The following is a 14,723-nucleotide window of genomic DNA, read 5'->3' as shown; positions in this document are numbered from 1 at the left end:
ACACAATTACCACATTCCATAACTCACGTTTCACATTATTCCCATTTTCAATATTAACCTTGCCGTTTAAGATCATAGACACATACAAACGCAATTTAAGTTATAAGCATATAGAGGAATGCATCTAGTTTGGCATATTAATCACAATGTAACCTTGACTTGACATTTAGGCATTTAGCACATAGCTCATGTTCTCCACACATCCTCAATTTACAAAGAATAACACATTAAACACATGGAGAAGCACCTTCTACATAAAATTTCACAACATCAATTCATTTGATATAACAAGTACTACATCAATCAAATTTTGGACTTACAACATTTGCACGGGCACCATGAAGGCTCAATTTCTAAGAGGATGGGGTTTTAGCCATACATACCTCAATAGAGCTTTCCTTAAATCCTTATAATAAATTCCGGAATTTCCTAGCAACTTCGATCTATTTTATGAAAATTACAAATTGAACCAAGAATTAGAGACATAAATAAGATTCTAGCTCATTTAAGTAAATTATCAAGCACTAAGTGTGCACATTGATTTTAGGACTCTTTTGTGAGAGATTTCTATCATTTTACACCCCAATTGCTATATTTTTAGTTCACAACCTCCCCATATCCTATTATCTTTTATGCATGCGAGAAAATCCATTCTTATACCCATGAACCCCCAAGCTAACTACTCATTCTAGTGTGAATTTCGAAACCAAAGGTTAGGGCTCAAGTTCTTACCTCTTGGGGTGAAGGCCTAACAAATTTTATTTGATAATATTCAAGGGTTTAGGCAAGAATTGAGTGGGGATTTGATGAAGGTCACCCTCTCTCTAGAACTTCCATTCTCACTTTTTTTTGTAGAAGAATATCTTGAAAGGGGTCTAGTGGGGTGTTTTTAATGGGATGGGGTCGGGTTTTAAAGTTAGAAAATGGGAGCCCCGACACGATCTGTGATCGCATAATGGACATGCGGCCCGTAGAATGGACCGCAAAAATGTCCCCAAAACCTGAACAAACTGCCGGGTATGCGACAGAAATGCGGCCGCACACCTGTTATGCGGTCACATAATGCACCGCAGAACTGCCCCTCATAAAATTTCCAAGGGGATTATGCGATGAATATGCAGCCCGCATATTGATTATGCGATCGCATAATTGGCCGCATAGTTGACCTCAAATTAACCATCAAACTGCCTAACTTTGTAGCGACTATGCAGTCCGCATAGCTATTCTGCGATCGCATAATGCACCGTAGAAACACACTTTTATATAAAATATTGTTCCTTAACTTTTTAATGTACAGATCAATCCAAAGGGTCCGACGCGAAGAATTTTATAAATCTCTAGCACATATACCTAACTTGGCACTACGAGCTTTCGGGCTTTGAGTAGACATTTTCACGGGGCCTTACACCCTCCCCCACTTAAGATCATTAGTCCTCGAATGAGGATCAATGTTCACTTATTAGAAATTTTTATGTAACCTCACCTTTTCACAAAATTTGGCTAACTCCCTAAATTTCAAAAAAAATCGCTAGAGTTTCCTTTGTAACTAGGCCTATCCACCTGTCAGAGAGCCCTAGAAACATATCCTAACAACATATACATGTTCCATAGACACAACATAACTTGTACAACACCAACCATGGCCGCATAGACAAGATATAACCAAGGCAGTACACTTTTACATAGATCAAATCAAAAGATAAAAGTTCATAGAGACCAAATGCATAAAAAAGCTATTACATGGCTATACAAACAAATATGGGTACTTCTTTCTCATTTCTTCCTCAGCTTCCCAATTGGCCTCCTCAACCTGCTGGTTCCGCCATAACACTTTTACAGAGCCAATTTCCTTATTTCTCAATTTTCAGACTTGCCTGTCAAGAAGGGAAATTGGAAATTCTTCATATGATAGTTCCTCGTTAACCTCAATAGTTTCAACTGGCACAATAGTGGACGGATCTCTCACTACCTTCTACAACGTAGACACATGGAAGACTGGGTGTAGCAATGACATCTCGGGTGGCAGCTCGAGCTTGTATGCCACCTCACCAATCCTCTGAATGATTATATACGGTCTGACATACCTCGGACTCAATTTTCCTTTCTTTCTAAACAGCATGATACCCTTCATGGGGGGAACTTTCAAAAATACCCAATAACCTTCTTTGAACTCCAAATCTCTACGACGAACATCCGAATAAGACTTTTGGCGACTCTGAGAAGTTTTCAACTTCTCCTTAATCATTTTGACTTTCTCCATGGCCTGATGCACAAGGTCCGCCCTATCAATTCCGCTTCTCCAACCTCGAACCACCCAATGATAGACCTACATCTCCTACCATACAATGCTTCAAATGGCGCCTTCTGAATACTAGCATGGAAGCTGTTGTTATAAGCAAACTCTATGAGTGGCAAATGATCATCCCAGCTACCCTTAAAATCGAGGACACAAGCACACAACATGTCCTCAAGCGTCTGAATAGTCCTCTCTGCTTGCCCGTCGGTCTAAGGGTGAAAAGATGTGCTAAGATTTACCTGTGTGCCCAAACCTTGCTGAAATTTCATCTAAAAGTTGGCCGTGAATTGAGACCCTCGATCTGAAATGATTGAGACTGGAGTACCATGCAACCTAACTATTTCCTTGATATACAACTGGTCATACTATTCCGCTGTGTCGGTAGATTTAACTGGCAAGAAGTATGCTGATTTTGTGAGTCGGCCCATGATCACTTAAATTGAGTCGAACTTGCGTGGAGTGAGCGGTAACCCTACCACAAAATCCATATTGATCATCTCCCATTTCCACATTGGAATTTCTATGCTTTGGGCCAATCCACCGGGCCTTTCATGTTTGGCCTTCACTTGCTGACAGTTCGAACATTTTGCCACAAAGTCCGCCACCTCCTTTTTCATGTTGTTCCATCAATAAACTTCCTTGAGATTATGATACATTTTCGTAGACCCTGGGTGTACGGAATACCTGGAAGTTTGAGCTTCTGCCATGATCCTTTCCCGAAGTTAGTCAATGTCTGGAACACAAAGGCGTACTTGGTACCGTAGGGTACCATCATCCATGCCCAAGGAAAAAAGTTGTGGTTTGTTTTTATGAATCCCCTCTTTCAGTTGTGCTCATAATGGATCGTCGAATTGCTTCTTCTTCACCTCTGCTACAAGCGATGATTCAGCCCTATTCTGTACAGTCACTCCTCCTTCATTAGAGTCCGCAAGGCGAACTCCCAAACTAGCCAACTGGTGAATCTCCCTGGCCAACGGCCTCTGATATGCCTCCAAATGTTCCAAACTTTCAATAGATTTTCGACTAAGAGCATCCTCCACAATATTAGCCTTTCCCGGGTGATAGTGAATATCAATGTCATAGTCCTTGAGTAACTCTAGCCATCTTCTCTATCTCAGATTCAATTCCTTCTGCTTGAAAATATATTGAATGGTCTTGTGGTCCGTAAATACATCCACATGGACCCCATACAAATAATGTCGCCAAATCCACATGCCAAAGCTGTCGGGGCAGTTGTGAGCCCAAAAGACATCACCAGAAAATCAAAGTGCCCATACCGAGTCCTGAAGGTTATTTTTGGAATATCCTACTCCCTTATCTTCAATTGATGATATCCGGACCACAAGTCAATTTTTAAGAAACACGTAGCACCTTGCAACTGATCAAACAAGTCATCTATTCTTGGTAGAGGGTATTTATTTTTGATTGTGACTTTGTTGAGTTGCCGGTATCACACCTCCTTTTTCTACCACTCGAAGGGGCATAAGAGAGTTTTCTCCAATTTAAGTGATAATCGAAACGGGATTATTTATATTAAAATTCATAGTCGCCACTTGGGATAATTTATGGTGTCCCAAGTCACCGGTTTTAAATCCCGAATTGAGGAATGTTGACTCTTATTTATGGTCCGCGAACACAGAAATTCGGGTAAAGAATTTTGTTAACCTGGGAGAAGGTGTTAGGCATTCCCGGGTTCCGTGGTTCTAGCACGGTCGCCCAACTATTATTATTGGCATATTTATCTGTTTTTAAAACACTTTTAACTATATGCATTTTTAACTTTAAAATCACTTTTATTATTTTGAGAAAATTCAAGGTTATTCAAAACACATTGTAAGCCACGCTACATGAAATATACCCGTGGTTCATGACACGTTCTGTTTAACCTTGTTGGAAATTAGATTCCGGTCACATGAAATGTATACCCGGATTTTAGCATGTTTATTATTATTATTATTATTATTATTAAAAATTATGGTCGGGTCACATGAAATGCACACCCGAGCCCCTTTAATCTAATTTGACATAGTTCAGTTGATGAATAACAACCCAATATCTATATTGTGACAACATCATGTTCAGCTATAACCAATTCAAGTAAACATACGAGCAGGTAACTAAATGAGCAAATTCAAAACTATGAAAAACAACTACACAAACAACAATCATATTACCAAACAAACATTTAACATTAAGCTTGAATAAAACGGATAGAGGATGATAGAATTGGACCTCAATATAGCCGGAAAATTGGTTGCTTCAATGTTTAACACTCAAAATGTGACGAATCGCGGACGGAAACCGAATTAGCACCGAAAACTCAACCAAACACGGATTCAAACCCACACTTTAATCACTGTTCACGCTTTTATTGATGAACAAACTGCAACTCATACGACCAAACCGGAAAATGACCACAACCAAAACGGTAAACAGGGGTTCGACGACCTCAACAAAAGTAGTACAAATTGAGCCGGAATTTCGGACTTAAACCTTCAACTCAACATCCACACGGCTCAAACTAAAAAACGGCTCAAAACATCAATTAAAAAAGGGATCATAAAATCGGCTATGTGTGCAAATCAAACTATTGTAACATCAAATTAGTCAGCAAGTCAATTCATCAGTAGTCCACTGCTCCTTTGTCTAACGTCTCGTAGGACCACTAGTTTTTCCATGCAAAGGCCAAATTATTTGGAGACTACTGCTAGTTCCATCTGAAGGAGTTTTTATTCTATCACTTTCCTTGTTTGACACAAAGGCAAAAAGGAGTTTTGACGAAAGAGATGGATTTCGATTTGTATTTTCGCTGCTAGATTAGGACTGGGCGATTAACTGGCTGCTAGACTAGGACTGGCTGATCCTTATGTATTTTTCCGCCCCTTTTTTAGGTTAGGTGTTAGCTTTCTTTTTATAGGTTTAGGGTTTTAGGGTTTAGGTTAAGGGGTATGAGCCTAGGAATTATGGGCTTGTGAATTATGGGTTAGGTCCAAAAATTAGGCCTAAAAATGGGCTGTTCGAGCCCAAGTTTTATTTTTTCCCCGCGAACGAGACTAAAAATACGATCTCATTTATTAATTAATCCTACTTAAGTAAAATAACTATTAAAATGAGATTGACCGTTAAAACAAAACTATTTTTGGTATTTTTCAAGTTTAAAAATGACTACAAAATCTTAATAAAACTATTTTTTTGTAATTTTCATTTTCTTGTAATAAAATAAAATAGAAGAGTCAAAATTAGTTGAAATAACGCTATTAGACCTAAATTAAATATTTACGTGCTAAAATATGAAAAATCTTGGGGTGGCTCAAAAATCACATGTCTACAACTGCCCCTCTTTGACTGGAAATACGAAGTATTTTCAGACAAAGAACGACTAGACAGGTTTTTTGACCCGACCCTTATTTAAGGAGACCAAAACTAAGATGAAGGAGAATGTGACCGAGCCCTAGTATGTGAGCTGCCTACATATCTTTGGCTATAAAGGAATCAGGCCACGTGTAGTTCAGAAGTGAGTGAGATGAGGGAGTATACCGAGGTGAAGAGCCGATCGAGGTATCGTTCTGCCGAGGTTCCGGTTCGTGGTCCTGTTATTACATCAAAAAATAAAAAATGAAAAAGACTAGCTAAGCCTGTCAACTACGAGTTACAAGATTCCTATCTATAAGTCTTCTGAAGTTTGATCTTGAGTCTTGAATGGTTCTTCATGCAGACTTTAGATTTGAACCTTGACGCTTGTTAGCTGCAGGTGCTAGTTCGTTCTTCTTTAGCTTTTCGGACCAAAACCGGACATACCATGCTTGTGACTTCAGTCATGCCTTGAGCAGCTCACATTTTCATCAACTTCCACATCTGGATTCACTTTTTGCCTTTCCCCTTCTTCTTTTTTATTTTATATATATACATAGGTTGTGACTAACTTTCGTTGATCATTTCGGACTGTTGACTTGCATTCTTGCCGCGAACTTCTTTTGTTGCTGACTTGAATTGCATTATGAAATGAATTCTTTTATTCTTCAGGTAGGCGCCTGATTGCCAATATTCGAATTGTCTTCCTTTGAACATTGCTGCTTTCCCCTTGTTCTCCAGGTGCGCTCTTGATTTCCAACACTTGTACTATTTTTCCCTTGACTCGTTTTTCCTTTGTTCTCCAAGTGGGCTCCTGATTGCTGAACTTGAACCGTCTTCCTTTGAACATTACTGCTTTCCCTTTGTTCTCCAGGTGGGCTCCTGATTACCAACATTTGCACTATTTTTCCTTGAGACTTGAATTGTTTCCCTCTGTTCTCCAGGTGGGCTCCTGATTTCCATCACTTGAACTGTTTCTCCTCGAAACTTGAACTGCTTCCCTTTGTTCTCTAGGCGGGCACCTGATCACCAATACTTGAACTGCTTTCCCTTTATTTTCCAGGTGGACTCCTGATTTCCAACACTTGAACTGCTTTCCCTTTATTCTCCAGGTGGGATCCTGATTTCCAACACTTGAACTGCTTTCCCTTTGTTCTCCAGGTGTGCTCCTGATTTCCAATACTTGAACTGCTTCCCCTTTGTTCTCCAGGTGGGCTCCTGATTACTAATGCTTGAATTGCTTTCCTTTTGTTCTCCAGGTGGGCTCCTGATTACCAACATTTGAATTATCTTCCTTTCCTCTGAAACTTGAATTGTCCTCCTTTTGTTTTTCAAGGTGGGTGTCTGATTGCTGAACTCGACCCGCTTTTCTTTGAAACTGCTCTCCCTTGAAACTTGAACTATTTTCCCTTGTTTCTCCAGGTGGGTGCCTGATTGCTGAACCTGAATTGTCCTCTTCTTGAAACTGCTTTCCTTTTGAACTATCTTCCCTTGTTTCTCTAGATGGGTGCCTGATTGCTTGAGCTTTAACTGTCTTCTATTCTTGAAACTCATGTTGTCTTCCCTGGTTCTTCAGATGGGCGCCTGATTACAACAAAACAGACAAAAGAAAAGAAATTTTCTGCCCCGGTTTGATATTGGGGACATCTGTGATTCTTGTTATCAAAATAAATTCTAAGCTAAATTCTCTTATCCTGAAAATTTCAAACCAAGTCTCATCTCAAAAGTGAAAAACTTTAAATGCTAAATTATACTTTCCAAAAGTAGAACTTACGCTAAATCTTGTTATCTATGAAGGTCTTGAAACTTAACTAGATCTTATTATCTAGGAAGGTCGTAAGAACTTTAAATTAAATTCCATTATCCAAGAGGGTCCTGAAAATTTTAAATTAAATCTCATTATCCAGGAGGGTCCTGAAAAGCCGAGAATGAACTTACCTGAGCCACGCTCTCTTCTTGGAGGATCTCTGCAGAACGAACAAAATTACTTTCCCCTGAACCATGCTTTCCCCATGGAGGGTTCCTGTAGACCGAACAAATTTTCTTTCCCCTTCTCAAACCGCCTTTGTGTTGACAAAATTTGGGCACGACACTTGAAAAAAATTCAAACCTCCAAGCTTTGATTTGGACACAATTTTCGTCCCTGTTTCAAACAAAGAAAACTCGTGAGCTTATAAATGTGGTGGTTGGTTTGTGGCCTTGGATTTGAGGATGATTGCTCCTTCGCTTCCTATGATAACTCTGGTTTCAACTCGAATGACCTTGCTTGTTTATTGATTAACCACTTTCTCTATCACCCCTATCATGGAAAATACCTCTGATCTGTTCAAACCCAACATACTCTATCTGTTGCATTCTGTTCATGAATTGACATTTACCGAACCTTTGGATTTCAAATGAATCCCAAAGGTTTGATTGTTACCAACTCAGTGTGCGTACTATTCTTTCCTGATTTATGCCACTGGCCTTGGCCTTGAGGTCTATTGCTCCTTCACTTTCCATGATAACTTTGATTTCCGCTTGGAAGACCGTGCTTGTCATTGGTTAACCACATGCTTTGTCAACCTTATCACAGAAAATACATTTGATCCATTCACCCAACATCCTCTATCTGTTGCATTGTTCATGCATTGGCATATACCAAACCTTTAATTTCACATAAATCCCAAAGCACGTTGGTTGTTACCAACTCAGTGCGCATGTTGTTCTTTCCTAACTTATGCCACTTTGATGTGCTAGCCAGATCCCGTTTTGTGCAATTGGAAAGCTAGTGGAAAACTTTGAAGTCATTTCAAACTTGTTTTAACCAAACAGACTCAGGAAGAGGAAATAAACCAGACAAAAGGAATAGAGTAATGGACAAGAGATGATTCCTAACAAGAAAACTACAATGTAAAAACTTATCAGATGTAGATACCAACTCTAATGACCATGACATGTACCTGCGGCCTATTCTGTCAAGCAAGTATAATGTTCAACTCTTGTTGTACCTCTTTACCATGAAACTGGGCTTCAATGCTCCGATTATCCAATCTGATTCACGATCCTTATTCGACTTGTAGTGCCCGAAGGGTTTTCACCATCAAGCCTCTCTCATTTGTTCTTTCTCTCAACTTACCGTCTCTTTATGGTGCCTGTGAAGGTTTTCACCGATAAGACTCTCTCATTTTTCTTTTCTTCTTGTTCCCTCCGATTCTGTAGATGACAAGGCATTGACCATAGTAAAAACATCATACGCTCCTGCCATGGCTAACTTAGCATTCTCAAAGATTATCTGGGAGGTCTTTTTAGATTGTAATGTGGCTTTTGGATAGGGTTAGAAAGAAAGGATATCATAAAGGCTCTAAATAACTAAGACAACGGGTTTAATTTATTTACAACTTTTGGAATCCATTCTGAAAACTTTGCTACAATTTCTAAAACAAGGGAATTTGATTCTTTTTTTTACTTTTCTTTTTACTAAGAAAAACTGCCCCACTCTCGACTTAGTGGAATTATGAAATATTTTATTTGGTATGACCGAACCGTAAGGCTGCCTACGTATCTTGTGGTGACAAGAATTAGGTCAAACGTAGTTCACAAGACTACTTTTATTACTATTCTCATTTTTCTTTTTCTTTTTTTCTTTTTTCTTCCTTTTTTTTCTTTTTCTTTTTTTTTCTCTTTTTTTTTAAAAAAAAATTTTCCTTTTGGAATGAACTTTCTAAAATAAACCTATGGGGATATGAACCCCCTTTTTTTTTCCGTATGACTTTAACTTGATTCCAAAAGAAGGGAGGTCAAGAAAATTAGCACAGGTTCAAGAGGGGTATCAAATGGTATAAGTGTTTAGGTAGCTGAAAGACGGCCTCTCAATCCCTAAAAATGCCAAGTACAATACATGAAACTTGAAATAAAAATTGAAGATGATGCACAACATTTCTTCTGCGGCTTCGGCATTGATATCACTGATATGCCTTCCACTTTTCTTTAGCGTCTTGTCAAGTACAGAACCCTCGTTAGGTGATTCCCTCTTCACAATGGGTATCCTTCGTCAATTCGGCGAAAACTTCCTTGACTTTATCTTATAACTTGAGATGCACTTGAACTCAAAGTTGCTTGCTTCAAATCGTCCGGGATGCACTCTCCCTTAACGAATTCTTGTTACCCTATTAACTTTCCAAATTATCTGCCCCAGTTTCACAAAATTCGGGCTTTAACGATCTCAGAATCTCTTTACTTACTTCTCTCAAATGTTCCTATCATCTTTAAAATTGATTCACTGCTTCATGATTAGGCTAACTTTTAAGACCAGGCCTAGAATTATGACATATCATGTCACTAAAGCTAGCATGAAAAAGAACTATAAAAGGAGAAGTGAACTAAATAGAAATGACTAGAAATAACCGAAAACAGAAAATTGCACTAGACAGACGGTGAAAGGATTTAAACAACAAGACAAGCAAAATAAACTAGGGATACAACCTTGGAACAACCTAGATAACACTAAATGAGTTATTACGACTAAAGGAACTAGGCAAAGTAAAAGGATAGAAGAGTTTGAGTCACAAGACAATATCTGGATTACAACCCTGAAATAACCTGGACAACAGAAATGACAACAAAATGAACCACCAAGACTCCTCCCTGGCTAGCCAAGAAAGGAGCGTCTTTCCAATTACCAAGCTTGGCATCTTATCCACTGAGTTCCATATCAATATTACCAAGACCATTACCAATTTCAATATCATTAACTTCACCAAGTGGCTCATTGACTCCTTTGACCACCTTCGTCATTGCAAATCATCCCAACAATCTGTGTGTTGTCATGTACCTGTAGAGGATTATGTGTGACACTTGGTGTATTACTACGTTGGACCACAATTATTTCTTCTTGAATCATTCTTTCTATTTTCCTTTTCAAAGCACGACATTCTTTAAGGCTATGCCCTTGGAAATTAGGGTGGTTCATGCACCGTAAAATAGGATCAAATCATTTTGAATATGGGTCCGGCGTATAACCGAGGGGCGGCTCAATCAGGCCAGAATGTTCTAACTTTTCAAACAGGCTTGTGTAGGATTCTCCGATTGGCATGAAACTATTTCTTTGCCTTTGTTCCCCTCTATGCCCCAAATTCATAGGGTTGTTGGATGCTCGAAAAAGTTGTAAAGGCAAAAGTTCATTATGCAGTGCTGGCGCTCACCATGAGGAATGACCCGGTGGTTGGACAGATGGCCGGATGTTGTTCGGAGGATAATACTTGGGTGGATTATGTAGAGTTTGGGGATGTTCATGGGGTCGGTATTGAGGATGAAAGTGTTTAGCAGGAATGCCCACTGGATCATGTCGTTGGCGGGGCTCAGCAATATCTTTTCTATCAATGGGAGGACTGTTCCGAGAAACTTGTTCGTTCCATCTGAACCAAAATTCCCTAAAACTTTCCTTGAGTTTCTTTTCCATCTGAGATAAGGAGGAGCGGTATGGGACAATGTCTATATTGTACTGAAAGTGTCACATAAAATCTTGAGCCATGTCATCCCATGTATGCCACTTACCGACATCTTTACGAGTATGCCATTCCAAAGCTGCCCCAGTCAGGCTCTCATTGAAATACGCCATCAATAATTTGTCCTTCCCACCGGTACCTCTCATCTTACTACAGTAGCCTCTCAAATGGGCCACAGGATCTCCATGTCCGTCATACAAATCAAACTTCGGCATTTTAAACCCAGCAGGCAGTTGGGTCTCAGGAAACAAGCACAAGTCTTTGTAAGACACGCTCATCTGGCTCCCTGTCTCTCGCATGTTTCTTAAAGACTACTCTAAGATTTTTACCTTCCTGGATATCTCATCTTGCTCCACTGTCTTAGCAAGCTTTTTAGTTTCACCGGGAGGCCCAAAATGAGGAGCATGAGAATATGGATCCAAGACTTTGAAAGTTGGTTCTGGAGCATAGTGTTGGGCATCGGGGACTTTGAACATAGTCTCGTTAGAGGATCGAGGAAAAATAGCTGGAGGAGGATCTACAAGAGCATGAGTGGCCAAAGGAGCGGGATTTGAGGTAGTTCTGGGGGTGGAGTGTGAACAGGTTGTGGGGAGATATCCTGGACTTGTGACAGTGGAGGAATGGTGACAAGACTTTCAGTGTAGTTTGTGGGAACTGATGGTGGAGGACGCCTACTAATCAAGGCTTGATACATTTCGGTCATCTGTCCTTTCAACCTTAAGACTCTTCTTTCAATTCAGATTCTTACTCAGCCATCTCCATAGATGGATCAGTAACACCCATGTTCAACCCTTTGCCAGCCATGACTACCTATCTCTTTGACCTTGTGTTGTATGGATGAGTTACCTTAAGAACCACAAACCAACCACCCTTCTGCTCAACGAAGATAACAAAAGGCACAAAATGGGACATCCTGTTAGCGTTAGGGCATTTAACAGCTGCAAATATCACATTATGTGCAGTGCACCTAGCAATAATTAACGGTTCAAAAATGATTTTGAGGGTCACAAGGTCACTTGGCATCATCCCAATTTGTTCATTTCAATCTTTTCTTTTGTTTTCTAGCGCTTGCTTGCTCATTTTCCTTCCTCTTTTTTCTTTCTTTTAATTATCACTCTTTTCTTCCTCTCATTTCTCACATTCCATGACTTCACCTTTTTTTCTTTTCTCTTTTTTTTTCTTTTAATAAAAAAATGATTCGATCGAACCCTATGTAGGTTTCCTACGTATCATGACACCGCATGAATCAGATTTTTGCGTAGTTCGGGATGTTCGGGAAGAAAGTAAACAAACTAACATTCTCATCATTTTTTTTCTTTTTTCTTTTAGAGAAAAGAGAAATAAAAGAAGCAAAACCTTTTTTTTTTTGAATTTTCTAGACTTAATGTTCTATATCCTATTCCAAACTCAAGCTTAACGAGCATATATTTTTTCTTTTCTTCTTTTTGAAACAAACTATCTATGGGAAATTATTAAGGAAAAAACCGTACAAGAGAAAAATATTTTTTTGATTCTTTTTTTAAGGAAGGAAATCTAAACAATAAACCAAAGAAAAATATTTTGAATTTTCATTTGATAACCCAGAAGAAGTATTTCGAAACGAGAAATGAACAAGATAAAAAAATATTTTTGGATTTCAGTTTTTGATTACCTAAAGAATAAACTTTAAAGATAATTAAAGGATAAAGTATTTTTTTTTCTTCTATGAAAATAACAAGATTTTTTTTTCATTTTTCAATAATTTCCCAAAGAGGCACTTCAAAAGAAAATCTTTTTGGATTTTTGAAATTAATACCTTAAAGAAAATCTTTTAAAAAGGTATTGAAAGAAAATTCTTTTTTTTTTTTGAATTTTTAGTCCTAATATACTAAAGGGGAATATAAAATAATTTATTTTAAGTTCTAGATATTAATTGCCTAAAGGAAAAACCACCTCAAATGAATTTTTTATTTTTTTTAATTCCTAGAATTAGTATTCCAAAGAAGACTTCTAACGGAAATATAAAAACGTAAAATTTCTTTTTTTGGATTTTTGATTTATAACACACTTTTTTAAATGCAAAATAGAAAGTACAATAACAATAAAAAAACTCGACATTACTATTCAAAACTAGAAGGTAAAAGACGACATAAAAAGAAAAACAGACTCAAAACATAAAAAAAAATCTTCTTTTAATCCACTCCTGAATGAGCGATCCTGACTAGATGGTCGTGGGGCTCTGTCATGCTCAAACTCCGGTAAGTAAATCCACACCTGTATGAGAAAATTAAAACCAAATAAGTTAAAGACCTAGAATGCTATGTGAGACAATATCCCTTCCTGATGGACACATGCAAGACATGATTGTGACTATTTTTCTAAAATTAACCTATGAGGCTAAAAACGACTAAAATGCAATATTTGACTAAGACCCCGCGAATCCAAGAACCTAAAACTTACTAGGAAGACCGAACCCTATGTGGGTTGCCTACGTATCACGCCCCGAGGGACGAGAATCAGGTTCGCGTAGTTTGGATAGATTGGATACACGCAAGAATTAAAAAAATAACTAATTTAGAGAAAATATATTTTTTTGTCTTTTTTGAAAAACGATGAAACATGTAAACTCTTTTTGGATTTTGTTTTCCTCTTTTCTTTTCTTTTTTTGATTTTCGGAAAATGATGAAAAAGTGCAAAATCTTTTTTTTGAATTTTTCGTTTTTTTTCTTTTGTTAATAAAAAATGTGACAGAAAACATAATTGGGCCCTACTTGTTTTATTTCACTTCACCCTCTTTTTTTCTTTCCTTTTTTTTTTCCTTTTTCATTTGCCCTCAACTATTATTGGTCCGCCAAAATAACCCTTTTACCCTTGAAGAAATGCAACATGTAGCACATTAGGATGCATCAAGATGGTATTTTATTTTTTTGGAGTACACCTGTCCTAGATGGACCCAACCCCTGTGTTGAGTCCCCAAAGTCAGATGCACGTGATGCAGACAAGCGTTCCTACTAGGGATCCGACATGAGGCTATGTTATTCTAGGTTTAAAAACCTGGGTTTATTTGTTCTAGATCTGGCTTACCCGAGCGGACAGCTTGAGCCGGGGAAGGGAGGGGGAGAGGAGGGAGGGTAGTGTACCGGAAATACAGAAGCTTCACCGGCTTTGCAACTTGTCCATACCTCGTTCTAAAATTGGGATATGACTCTAACAGAAAAGAAGTCACACGAAGTGCACACTTTCCAGATGATTTAGAAGACTCAGAGAGAAGAAGGGTTTTGTAACAATTTATATACAGTTCAACAATATCGAAGCGGTAAAAAACAACATTTAGCACATTAGGCTCAAACGTGTGAATAAAACCAGATAATAAATAAAGCCAAATATAACAATTATTCTAAGCTCGAATTCTTGAACCCTGAACCAGAGATTCTGGTTCGCTCCCCAGTAGAGTCGCCAGAGCTGTCACACCTCCTTTTTTTACTACCCGAAGGGGCATAAGGGAGTTTTTTCCAATTTAAGTAACAATCGAAACGGGATTATTTATATTAAAATTTAGAGTCGTCACTTGGGATAATTTATGGTGTCCCAAGTCACCGGTTTTAAATCCT

This window comes from Nicotiana sylvestris, chromosome 1 (assembly GCF_000393655.2).
Source record: "Nicotiana sylvestris chromosome 1, ASM39365v2, whole genome shotgun sequence".
In the NCBI taxonomy this organism is placed as follows: domain Eukaryota; kingdom Viridiplantae; phylum Streptophyta; class Magnoliopsida; order Solanales; family Solanaceae; genus Nicotiana; species Nicotiana sylvestris.
The sequence above is the reverse complement of the archived record's forward strand: the minus strand, read 5'-3'. Positions refer to the sequence as shown.